This window comes from Tympanuchus pallidicinctus, unplaced genomic scaffold, assembly GCF_026119805.1.
Source record: "Tympanuchus pallidicinctus isolate F22 unplaced genomic scaffold, pur_lepc_1.0 scaffold26, whole genome shotgun sequence".
Classification (NCBI taxonomy): Eukaryota; Metazoa; Chordata; class Aves; order Galliformes; family Phasianidae; genus Tympanuchus; species Tympanuchus pallidicinctus.
The window spans coordinates 9,316,419-9,328,535 of NW_026294743.1; the positions used below are offsets into that span (position 1 = coordinate 9,316,419).

Sequence of the window (12,117 nt, forward strand, 5' to 3'; positions counted from 1 at the left end):
TAGCCAGTAGAAAAATGGCTATTTTTCCATGGCAAAAGAAAAAGAGAGAGAGTTAAAATTTGTGTGTTATTATTTGGCAAACAAAACAGGGAAGCTCACTGCAAGAGCCATGAGGAGATTACCTAGATCTCTCACATCTCAGTTTCTAGACTAAAGGTCACTGCTGCTCTTGGAGTTTCCTTGAATTAGTGGAGTTTTAGGAAAACCTCACTGCAAACTTGGAAGTCTAGAATATTTCCAGCCCCTAGAAAGCAGGAACTTGCAGTCAGGTTCTTGTCATTAGCAATTCCTATGGGAAAACCAAAATGCTCAAAACAAAACAAAACAAAAACTCCAAAAAAAAACCAACGATCCCAAGAAACGCTACAGGCTGAATTTCCTCACTCATTAAGTGGTATCTACAATTGGGTTTTGTTACCACCGTCTGAGCATGGCTATTTGAGTCAGTGGAATTTTATGTCACCACATTTTTATCTTTTCATTATTTTTTTGTAAGTGGGGGAAGGGATAGCTATTTTATATTTTGATTGGTTATATCCTTTCTGGATATACTGACATTTTTTAAAAAGACGTTCCTCATTTCTTAAACTTTTTCATGTCATTTATGCTTACATTGACTTAGAACAAGTATTTCCATGCTTCAACACACCGTCCAGATAAAGTCCAAATCTCCCATTCCGCATATGCATCCCACTAGTCAAATATTCTACAAAACACTACTGGTACCACAAGATACCTTCAGTGAGCTTATATACTTTGGTTTTTCTTTCTCTTTTCTTTTTTCCACTCTCTGCAGTGACTTCCACTGAAAGCTTCCGGGAGCGTTTTCTTTAACATGATGTTGCTGTCTCTTCCTGCAGCATCTGAAATATCAAACAAATATGTTACATTTCATGTTTTAGCAATATTACTTTCATTACCCAAACCCCACAGTTTCCACCTGTTCCTGACAATTTATTTCTTGCATTTACTTTATTGACAATCCTGTCATTTCTTCTCTGAACTCGCTTCTTGCACAGACCCAAATCCAGATGGCAATCCTGTGCATTTCTAGCATTCTCTTTTGTCATCTTTGTCATGATTTCTAATGAAGGCCAAACTTCTATAAGAAATGAGAAAATGGGATAAATTATATCTAAGCCCTGTTAGCAGCTGCTACTATTCAAGAAGACAGCTGTAAAAGGAGCAGAATCAACTAGAAGTAGATGGAGACTGTGGATTGAAGGAGCAACCGATTTATTTCTCAATATTTACCTCTGAAGATTTTTGTCTTTTTCCTTTTTTCTCTTTCCCATGGAAACTTCTGCCCTTCTCTACAAACTTGCAAGCCTACATTCTATTTCTGTTCTTATCCTCCACTTCTTTCATACAGCAAGTTCATTTCTCTACTGTATTTATTACCATCAGGTTTTATGCCTTGTCTCTGGGTACACAGATTTATTTCTGCCATGATAAAAACTGCCCCACTTGTTCTAAGATTATCTGTCAGTCCTGAATTGTTAGAGCAATATTTCTACTCTCATATTTTATCATGTTCCCACACGAATTATCTGTAGCCTTCAGAACCAATCGCCTATGAGATCTATCTTGTGACACCCAACATTAAATGTTACCAAAGAATAGCACACCTTTGGCATGTACTATGTTCAGGAATCTGGTGTCTTCTCCCTCTATTTCTGGAGTTGTTTCCTTACTAGCTGATATTGTTTTTTATTTTATATAACCTGAAAGAAAAAAAGTCATGGAAATTTTTGTTATTAAAGCACTCCTTCACGTGGCTGTAAAAATTCCTGCTTAGATGAGGTTTTTTTCTACTGCTTGAGCAATAGGGACAATGAGCTAAGATCAGAGATTTCTCTCAGCAACTACTGTTCTGTCTTACCACAAAGCTCTGGCATCCTGTCCTACAGATAGTGAATGTCCTTAGCTCCTGGAAAAGTGACACTTCATTCTCATCCTGGCTAAGATATCCAAATGCATTTTTTTTCAGCCCCCCACTCCCCGCAATCCCCTCCCACTGACCCTTGACAGTCTTTCCCTTTATTTAGGCTGTTGACTGTTAGATCCTGTCAGTCTTTAATCATAGACAGGATTTCTATTTACTGTCTTATGAACTACGACTAAACTTGACAAAGATTTTTGTCAGAATCTGACAGGCTCTGCAACAAAAAATATTGCAAACTGCAACCAGAATAAACATCCAAGTCCTTACCTGAAAGATATAAACCAGCCCACCCACTCCTACTGTTAGACAGTTTCATCTTTGATTTCAGCATGTATGATGTCTGCCAGTAGTACTTGGGATGTCATCTTGGGTGACTTTCATTTGTAAGCTGACGATTCACCCTCTGCAGGATGATCCGTTCCCCAGCAGGTTAGCTGGCCACTTGAGATGTCCACTGGCAGGGTACTCCAACAGATGTCCCACTTCCCTGGGTAAAGACAAACAAATTATTTTTGTGCTAGACCTCAACCAATCATCCCATATTAAATTCCAGCACATTAAACCATGAACTGCTATTAAATGAAGCTATAAATTAGAAATAATTTATCGTTTTCTGGTCAGACATAAAAGATACAAAAGGGAGAAAATATCAGCAAGGCCCATGTTAAAAGGAATCCAAGTGTGATATATTTACCAGCCAAAAGAAGGCCTTGATATTGTGTACTTGCAGAATGTCATTAAAAACTGACCCTTGAAGAGATGCCTCAAAGAAACCTGCAATAAAAATGAAAATCCTTATTTTTCTATATGGTAAAAGATCTGGAATAATTTATTTCAGAAGACTGGAACAGCTGGATGATTCTGGCACTTTCTTAGACACATAAAGATTCTAGAACTTTATTAGTATCCCTTTTTCTTTTACAGTGGTTATTTCTGTAAGTTAATTAATAAATAAATAGAAATTCCTCTTTTTGCTAGTGCTATGATTTCTGTACTGTATATATTCCCAACCACCTTTAGTGAATATACTTGGCTGTTGGCAGCTCTATGTATATACTGTTGAGCTGGATCTGTGGTTTATCGTTCTTTTTTCCTGGTTATAATTTGAATGCCCGTGAGTACATGTTCTCGTTCTCTCACATGGGCATGTTTTCACTCTTAGAGTCCAAGGAGAAACTGCTCTGTGACTGCAATTCATCTGCATGTGTTTTAAAATAATAGAAATAAAATAAAATCACAGAAACTCTATGTTTCAAGTTATGATGGGATCAGAGCTTAGATTCTCAGCTGGCTGATTTAAACAAGCTCAGCAATAAGAGGCTACTTATTCTTACTTATATATTTACTTATTCAGTAAGACTGAAAGGGCTTTTATTTTTGCAGATTTGAGGAGGAGCAGAAGGTCTCACTACTCTGTTCTTCAGTTACACTGAATAAAAGAGACCATGCCAGTGTGCCACTTCTAGCCCTACCTGGCAGAAGGCACCATCAAAGTGTGACACGAACAAAGAGACAGAATACAGCTGTACAAACATGTGCCAAAGTTTTCTTTGACACTCAGTTGCCTGTCTTTAAAAATTTGGCATCAAAAATATTAATGAAGCACCTGCTTTCTGATGTAGAAAACCTATCTTGTAACTGAAACCCCATAGACAACAGCACGATTTTGCTGCAGTTGCAGCAGTTTACCTAGAAATAATATTAGCTTTCCATTCTGTAATCTTCTAGTCAAACATAATTTTGTCAATGTTGAGGTTCAAATGGCAATATCTCTCCTAGATACATGAAGATTTCCTCACCTTCATAACCTCTTGTTCTTTGCCTGCTCTGGCACAACTCTGGTGGTGCAGTTGTCCAGTGTCAGAAAAGTCTGCAGTGTTGTCCCTTTCACTGCCTCTCCTGTAAAAACAGGGAAATAAATTCATGATATTTTGGTTAATATAAAGATTACAATTATTTGATTAAAACTACAATTATTTTGTGAGCACAGCAATGAAAAAGGGAATTAGCATAATGAAAAGTAGCATAACAGATTAAAATAACAACAAAAATAAAAACTGTACATGTAAAGAGACAGAGAGTAAAAATGGTTTATAATGGAAGTAAAAAAAAACGTAATTGAGTTTCAGGAAGTCTGAATGTGATAAGAAGGATTTTTGCATTGAAACATGTGTTTCCATTTAGCAGTCAGCATCCATAATTGCAAATGGCCATTTAAGTTCATATGAGTTTAGGAAAAGATTCACATTCCTAATTTAAAATTAGCTGAAATATGCTGAGAGCTTTCAGATTGCAATTTGGTCCTCAGAATTGGCTGAAAAAAAATAATTGGCAAGGGTTTCTTGATTTTTCAGAGATGTGTTTAGCTACAGAGAATGCCTTTGTAAGATGTCAGCCACTGGCAAATGATGTGATAAAATCCAGAAAAGGACCTATGTTAACTGAAGAACTTTTAGAGCACTGATGAAAGTGCTAACAGTGAATGTAAACAAGTTATGTATATCTTTGCTAAAGGCTCTTTTCATTTCTGACTACTTTCTCCATTTTGTTCTCGACAGAAAAAAAACCTCCGTATTTATTTGATATGAAGCATAATTGGTTTATAGTACAAGGCTATAAAATCCTCATATATATATATGTAAAAGGAATTGAAAAGCTACATTTTTGCTGTCTAAAAGAAACACTGCATTCACACTTTTCTGTAAAACACGCCAGCAACAGCAAGGCACAGTAAGATCTCATATATGCCCTCCTGCCCTGCTTTGTCAGGAAGAAGAACGTTAACGTCCTTCTTCCTCATGTATAAAATCATTGTAATTTTTATAATTGACTGATGTAATAACTGATGAAACAGATAAAATTGACTTCCCACAGAACACTGGATGAGAAAGAAGAATTACCATGACAGTGGAAAAAAAACACACGTAGGAAAATTTTCTTGTTGGAAAAGATGAAGAATCTCGACTTCTGCTATGTATGCCAATGTGTGTGGTCCACTTAGAGAACACACTTCTGGATGTCATCAGATACATGACGTGAATTTCATTTTCTTTTTTTAATTTAAAAATGTACAGAATTGTTGTTTAAGCAAATGCATCAATCAAGATGAAAGTTACTGCTTAAAACCTGGGATATGCTTACAGAGATGCCTAATCTGACAAACGAATTTGTGAAGACATAAACAGTAAAGATTTTTTTTTCAGATTTTATTAAAATATGAACACTGGTAAAATAGGAATTAAAAACCAAATTCACCAGAAAGATTGGAATTTGTGAAGTTCATCAACTACAATAAGCAGTCAGCAGTGGGGTAAATGGATATCCCTATCTACATCAAAAAATAATGAGGTATTGGTCTCCCTACTGCAAAAGCTTATCGTTGTTATCATAGCTACCATAGTATTACAACACTGTTACAGTGATAGAAATATCACCACAGTGTAGAGAACTCCTAAACCCAGAGCTCTTAGAAATTTGATTTTTATGGCACTTGGCAGAATAAAAGAGGAAGTATTACATAACAGATGCCAATCCTTCTCAACGTGTGCTAAAATGTGCTAATGACATAACTGAGCAAAGGAAGAAGGATGCCACACAGCTGATTTTAATGGTATTTTAGGCTTGAAACTAATTGGAAAAGAAAAGTTAAAGGAAAAAAAAAAAAAAAAAGACAACATTGTAACGAAAGTAACTGTGATGTGTGGAATATCTGGAGTGTAGAATCTGATCAAATGCAGAATTCCAGAGCTATAAATGTGTTGGCTCTGTAGTGAAAATGTGCATTACTTCTAATTTTAGTTTTTAATTTTTTTTTAAGCCCTTCCTTCAGCTAAAGACAAATCAACGTTGCAAGTTTGTAATCGTTTAATGAGAATCATAGAATCACAGAGTGGCCCAGGTTGGAAGGGACCTCAAGGATCATGAAGCTCCAACCCCCTGCCACAGGCAGGGCCACCAATCTCCCCATTTAATACTAGACTGGAATGAGTAAAGAAAACCAGTTATTCTTAGCAGTCTGTAGGGTTGTATTGATTGGTTTGTAATGCCACAACCACACCTAAAGTAAAATTGGTCTTACAAAAACTTGTAGGGCTCATTAGCATACAGTAATCTAGTTACCTAATACCCTGAAAGCCACTTAAACCACATCAAAAGTTCGTTTTTAAGTTGTTAAAGTGGTTGTTTTATAATTGCCCATTGTATGGGTGTTTTTATATTGAGAATGCTTCTTTTATAAATGTTTACAATAGCACGAATACCTTTCTGCCAACAGCTACCAAGATTATAGACCACCAGAGCTGATGGCAAGGTAGATCCCTGAAAGCTTAAAAAACAAGCAAACAAACAAAACACAGTGTGAAGAAATACACAGAAAAAAACAAGTCAAACAGCACTGAAGGCTTTGTTTTCAGGTTGGCTGTTTTTTTTTAATCCTCTGGAAAAGAAGCACTACTACTCTATAAGCAATTTTTATAAATTCCATTCCAATGAACACAAAACTGGAGGGTTAAGTAGGAAATTGCTTGTATGTCTTCACACCAAATATAACCTCAGCACATAAAAATTAAACTATGCAAATCACACTGAAGACAAGCTGATGTTAGGGTATGATTCTAAATATAATACACTCCTGAATTAACGCATCTGTGTTTTTTCAGTTAAGATCTTTCTTTCTTTTTTTTTAGTAAAGTCGTTCTGAATAAAATATCAATTCCATAGCATATAGTTTATGCTAGAACTTCATTTTAAGTCAAAATTAATATCAGTTATTCTACTTAAGAAGAAAGTTATTATTTAAGTTCTTTCTGTATAATTATTTATTTATATGTACACATACTCAAAAGTATCATTCCAGCCCTTCAAACAAATGAAAAAGTAGTTTTTCATGACTAAGTCAATCTGTTAATTTGTTCTCAGCATTCAGCCATACAGTTCCATTCCTCCCTTGTTTCTTATGTTTTCATAACACGATTCTCAGCTTTCAGTCAGATCCCATATTTATTCATTGAGTTTTGTGGTATTTGATATGCCAGTTATTTTTTTCTCACAACAAAATGAAAAAAAAAAAAAAAAGCAATTCTCACCTTATTTCATCTTATCCCTCTTGGCAGAATTATACACCACGTAGTTCCAAGTCTTTAAAATAATTATCATTCAGGTTTAACTTCTAGATACTTGAGAAGTAAACTCTTCATACCTTCATTTTACCAGCTTCCAAACCTTGACTCTTTCAGACTGCTTCAGGAAACATCATATTTAGAATCGTGAATCTGGGGATATTTTCTTCTTCTTCCCTAAGGTTCCTGGAGTCTTCAGTGAACAGTCAACGCTAATAAAAATAATTCCAGAGCTATTTACCAGTGCTTTTTGGGTGTGAGTATGGGAAAGACATGTGTTGCTCCCTGCCCCAATAAGGTTAGGTGATATTTCTGCTCAAAAAAAGCCTTGTAAGAACTCAACTGTAAAGCAAATCATATTACCTTACATATCCTCCACAGGGATGGCAATTATTCTCAAATTGGATCTCCGTCTGTATTTTAAACTCCTTCAGTTTTGTTGTATAATTTCTGAATTATATCCTTGGAGATAGGGAGTGTGTTTTACAAAAAAGTCATATTGTCTTCAGCTCCTGCTCAAAAACTAACTTTTCACGTGATGCTTCTCTTGCACACTCCCAAATACTGATTTTTTTTATAACGCTTTCTTTTTTCCACTTCCTCAGCTGACCTCTGTATGTAGAACTGCTGTGAAAACCATCTCTCTTCACAGCAGTCATTGCTCAGGGGAGAAACATTTGTTTTACGACCATTTTCCTAGCAAAACCAGAGAGCTTATTTCTGCGGCTGAGAGTTTGCACTAGCATCTAGGCTTCATCACAGATGATTCCACATTTAACTACAAACATACACTAATCCCAGCTACTTTGGTCAATTAGGTGAGAGTTCTAGAGCATTGGCTTCTAAATCCGTCACCCAGCCACAATGAATGTCTATTTGAAGCTGGCAGGATTGCCACCTTCAGCTATCAGTTCAGCTGTTCCATTCAATCTTGCCCATTTCCATGAAGGGCCTTAAAGTATCGTACAAACCCATGATCCACACCAGTCTTAATTCAGCCTAAGCACAAGCAGGTTTCTCCTATAGATCCCTAGTGCATAGAAACGTAGTCTTTAAATCTTTTACATTTTAGAAAAGTCATATTCTAATTTGCTCACAATATTCTAAAGTCACTTATTACTAGCTCACTTAATTTTGATTAAGTTTTGAATGTAAAAATAAGTTTGCTTTCTGTTGCTTTAGTTTGACTCCAGAGCAGCAAATGCAAAAATATATAGCCTTAATATATAGCTCTTTTTACCTGGGCAGTTAAACAAAATTTGTAAAGCACATATCAGTGTAAATCTGACCAGTGTAAATATCTGACTAGACATTTTACAGGAGTAAAGCCTGCACTCATTTAGAAAATTCATTGTTAAAGCAGATCCATGTAATGAAACAACTCGTGCTGCTGTTCATCTCCTGCTACTGACACAGCGGTGAATGGTAAAATAATCTCAGTTAAACACAGGGAGAGAATACAATATTGATGTTCATCCTGAAATCAATGGAAATCTTGTCAGAAATGGAATTATTAACAACAGCAATGTGAGACTGGAAGTAATGGAAATGTGCCTTTATCTGTTCCATGTAGTGTCCTGTTCAATAATCAGTATTGTGTCCTATTCGTGTTTTAAAGTTGCTGTGGTTGGCTTATCATCTGGGCATTTTTAAATGGCAGTATAGCTATTTTCTTACCAGCCTATTGTTCAAGTTATTTAACTGAGGACTGCCTATAGGGCAGGTCATTATCATATGAACACCTTCAAAGAGAGTTTCGACCATTCTCCAGCCCGTTTGAATTATATAGTGTATTTAAATCAACAGAAAGGCTGAGGAGACTTTCATTTAGACTAATCCTTGAGACAAATTTATATACTACATCCAGGCCTAGTTCACCAACACAGGAAGGATGTGGAGCTGTTCAAACAGATACAGAGGAGGAACACAAATATGGTCAGAGAGCTTTTCCTCTATGAGAAAAGTTTAAGGGTGTTGGGCTTGTTCAGTCTGGAGAAAAAAAGACTCCAAGGGGAACACAATTGCACACTTCCAGTATTTGAAAGGAGCTTTTAGGCAGGAGTAGGATGAAATTTTTGCATGATCTAATAGTGATGGGACAAGGGGCTTTAAACTAAAAGAAGGGAAATTTAAGCTAGATGTTGGGAAAAAATTCTTTACTCAGAGGGTGATGAAGCACTGGAACAGGTTGCCCAGAGATATCGTGAAGTTCAAGGCCAGGTTGGATGGGGCACTGGGCAGAACCTGATTTAGTGGTTGGCAACCAACCCGCAGTAGGGGGATTGGAATTCAGTGATCTTTAAGGTTTCTTCTGACCTAAGCTATTCTACGATCCTATGATTCCGGACACAGAACAAATTAAGTTTATAAATATATAACGTTAATTTAAACTACTGAAACTCTTCCTCTTATCACCAAAAGAAAGTTTTGTCCTTTTATTTTAAGACATGGGAATGGTTTTTATCCAAGCCAGCATTGCATGTACATATAGCTATGTCTGCAATGAAAAATGCACCTTCCCCTGGGCACAGACTCTGGTCTTATATTCATGAAGTGCAGACTGGCTTCAGTCTGTTTTCTGAAATCTTTAAAGAACACAATCCCAGCCTTGTCCAGACTTCTAGGTGCCTGTGGTCCCAAGAGACTGTAATTACTTCTCTTTCTTTGCATTTTCTTTGCCTCTACAGCCTCCTGAGGGGAGAAAGTGCAGAGGTGCTGGTCTTTTTTCCCTGGTCACCCAGAATTTTCCCTGATCAATGACAGAATGTGCAAGAACAGCACAAAAAATCATCAGAAAGACTGCGGAGTCTCCTTCTCTGGGGTTATTCAAGATCCATCTGAATGCCGACCTGTGAGACCTGCTGTTGGGAAATGCTTCAGCAGGGGGTTGGTTTTGATGATCTTAAAAGGTCTTTTCCAATTCCTGCAATTCTGTGATTCTGTGATGCATATCGCAGCTACATATAGCATAAAATTCAGGGTTTACTTCATTTCACATCATGGAGTGTGACACAAGTTCCTTCGTTAAACACATATATGAGCCAAAAGCCTGTTGAATCCATGAAGGTCAGATGGAAAGAGAACCTGCCACAGGCTGGTCACCATATCAGTCTCACACAGTGGGAAAGATATCTGAATTGAACTGTCACCAGACCAACACCTGGACCTTGCCCTGGGGGAAAACACCATTTTCTTCACTCAAAAGGGAGCCCAGGGACAAAACAGCATTTGTTAAACTACCAGAGAACTGGAATACATCTGTGAACCAAGTTTTCAGATGGTGCAGACCTTTAGGTTAACATTTCTTTCTCTATTTGACAGAGTCGGATGGTAGTTGTGAAAATGAGAAGTGACAGATGGTAATGCAATTCTTTAAAAATAAACAGTGGTTGTCTTCAAATTGCTTTTCTAAAATCCTAAACACCTCCAGCTGGTGATCTAAATATAACCATTACAATAAACACTACAAACAAACATAAATTGAAAGAACACCAATCCCCAGCAAAAGTTTCAAGTCTTATTAAAAATTATTTCATACTACTTCTATTGACATCCAACTCTTATACTTCATTCTGCATTTATGGATATTTTATGTTCCTCATCAGTTTTAATTCAAATCCTATTACAAATATAAACATATATATATATTGAACTAATAGTATCATATCACTGAAACAATAGCAAAATAGTGTTCAGCAATTTAGGCTGTTAGTTTCCTAAAAATGAGTAAGTGGAGTCCAAATAATGTGTTCTTAAAACAAGAAATTCTTTTTACATTCTTTACTTGACTTTTTCCTCAATCCTGTACAAAGAAAAAGTCTACTGAAATATGATGTCAGAGTGACAACCATGATATTTTCTCTGGACTCTGAAAACCTCAGGTGACATACCTAGTTATGGATTCATCTTTAACATAATATAAAGAAGTAAATAAGGAAAATATTCTTGGCGAGTATGCATATCTCTCTAAATTTTTACTTGTCAACTAAGTACCTATAAAATTATTCAGTTACAAGACTTATAAAAACTCTAAGGATCCAACTTGAGTTATAATACAAAAGTTGTGAGTAAAAAGTGAGCTATAAGTCAAAATGTAAATCTTATCCAGATAAACAAGCACATCTACAAGATACAACTACAATAAACTCACTTTTTTTCCACAGAAACCTGTTAATTTGCATGATTGAAATAATGTAGAAACAGTTTTTTTTGTGTGCACAACAAACCCCTTCTACTGTAAAACACTTCCAGCTGTAAAACACTGAGTTCTAAAAATGAAAATATTTATAAATATTTATTCCAGCCAGAAAAAGAAATGTGAAACAAAGAATAAATTCATCTCCTACCTTTCGTGTAGCACACAGATGTAAAATTACATTTCCTGACTCTTTGTGGTGTTATTGACTCCTTTACTGAGTAGATGAACAATCACAGAATGTCAGGGATTGGAAGGGACCTCGAAAGATCATCCCCTGCTACAGAAACATCCCTTCCATTTAAGAGAAGCACGATATCAAGTAGTGGACACACTTCACAGAATTAAAAAAGAGCTTTTACAAATGATTGGTCAAAAAATAATTTAAGCACACCCTATGACACCAAATACAGTTAGCTTTCCTTTACTTATTTCAATTGAATCATATAATGAAAAGTACTCTTGCACTCCTTCATGCTCCATATTAATCTTTTAAGTGGACTTTACTGAAATTTCAGCTCATCTACATTCTTAAGATCATCTGAATGGATGGATACAATTAGAGTTTTGTTTTGTTTCTTTTGTAACAGATATAGCTCTGGAAAATTTTATGAGTTTTTATAGAAGTGTCATTTAGAATAGGTAGACCACTGCATTTCTTCATACTGAACAACTGCTCACTTAGAAAGAAAGAACAGAAGGAATATCTGAAACTCTCACAATGTATAAGATCAATGCATGGAGTAGATACTTGGGGGGAGGGTGAGATGGAGAGCTCTGAAGAAAGGGAGATGTGCGGGCAGCACACATTTCTGTGCTACTAATAGACGTGAGGAGAGGAGAGGAGAGGAGAGGAGAGG

The 12,117-nt window shown here is 36.2% G+C and overlaps 1 long non-coding RNA gene across 1 annotated transcript; it reads right to left on the minus strand.

The window, feature by feature from the left end:
- Positions 1-742: 742 nt before the first annotated feature.
- LOC128084284 (uncharacterized) lies at positions 743-3,840 on the minus strand. The gene is made up of 3 exons (XR_008208432.1): positions 3,745-3,840; positions 1,629-1,724; positions 743-863 (listed from the first exon to the last, which is right to left on the minus strand). It is a non-coding gene; the product is annotated as an uncharacterized LOC128084284 (long non-coding RNA).
- Positions 3,841-12,117: the final 8,277 nt, after the last annotated feature.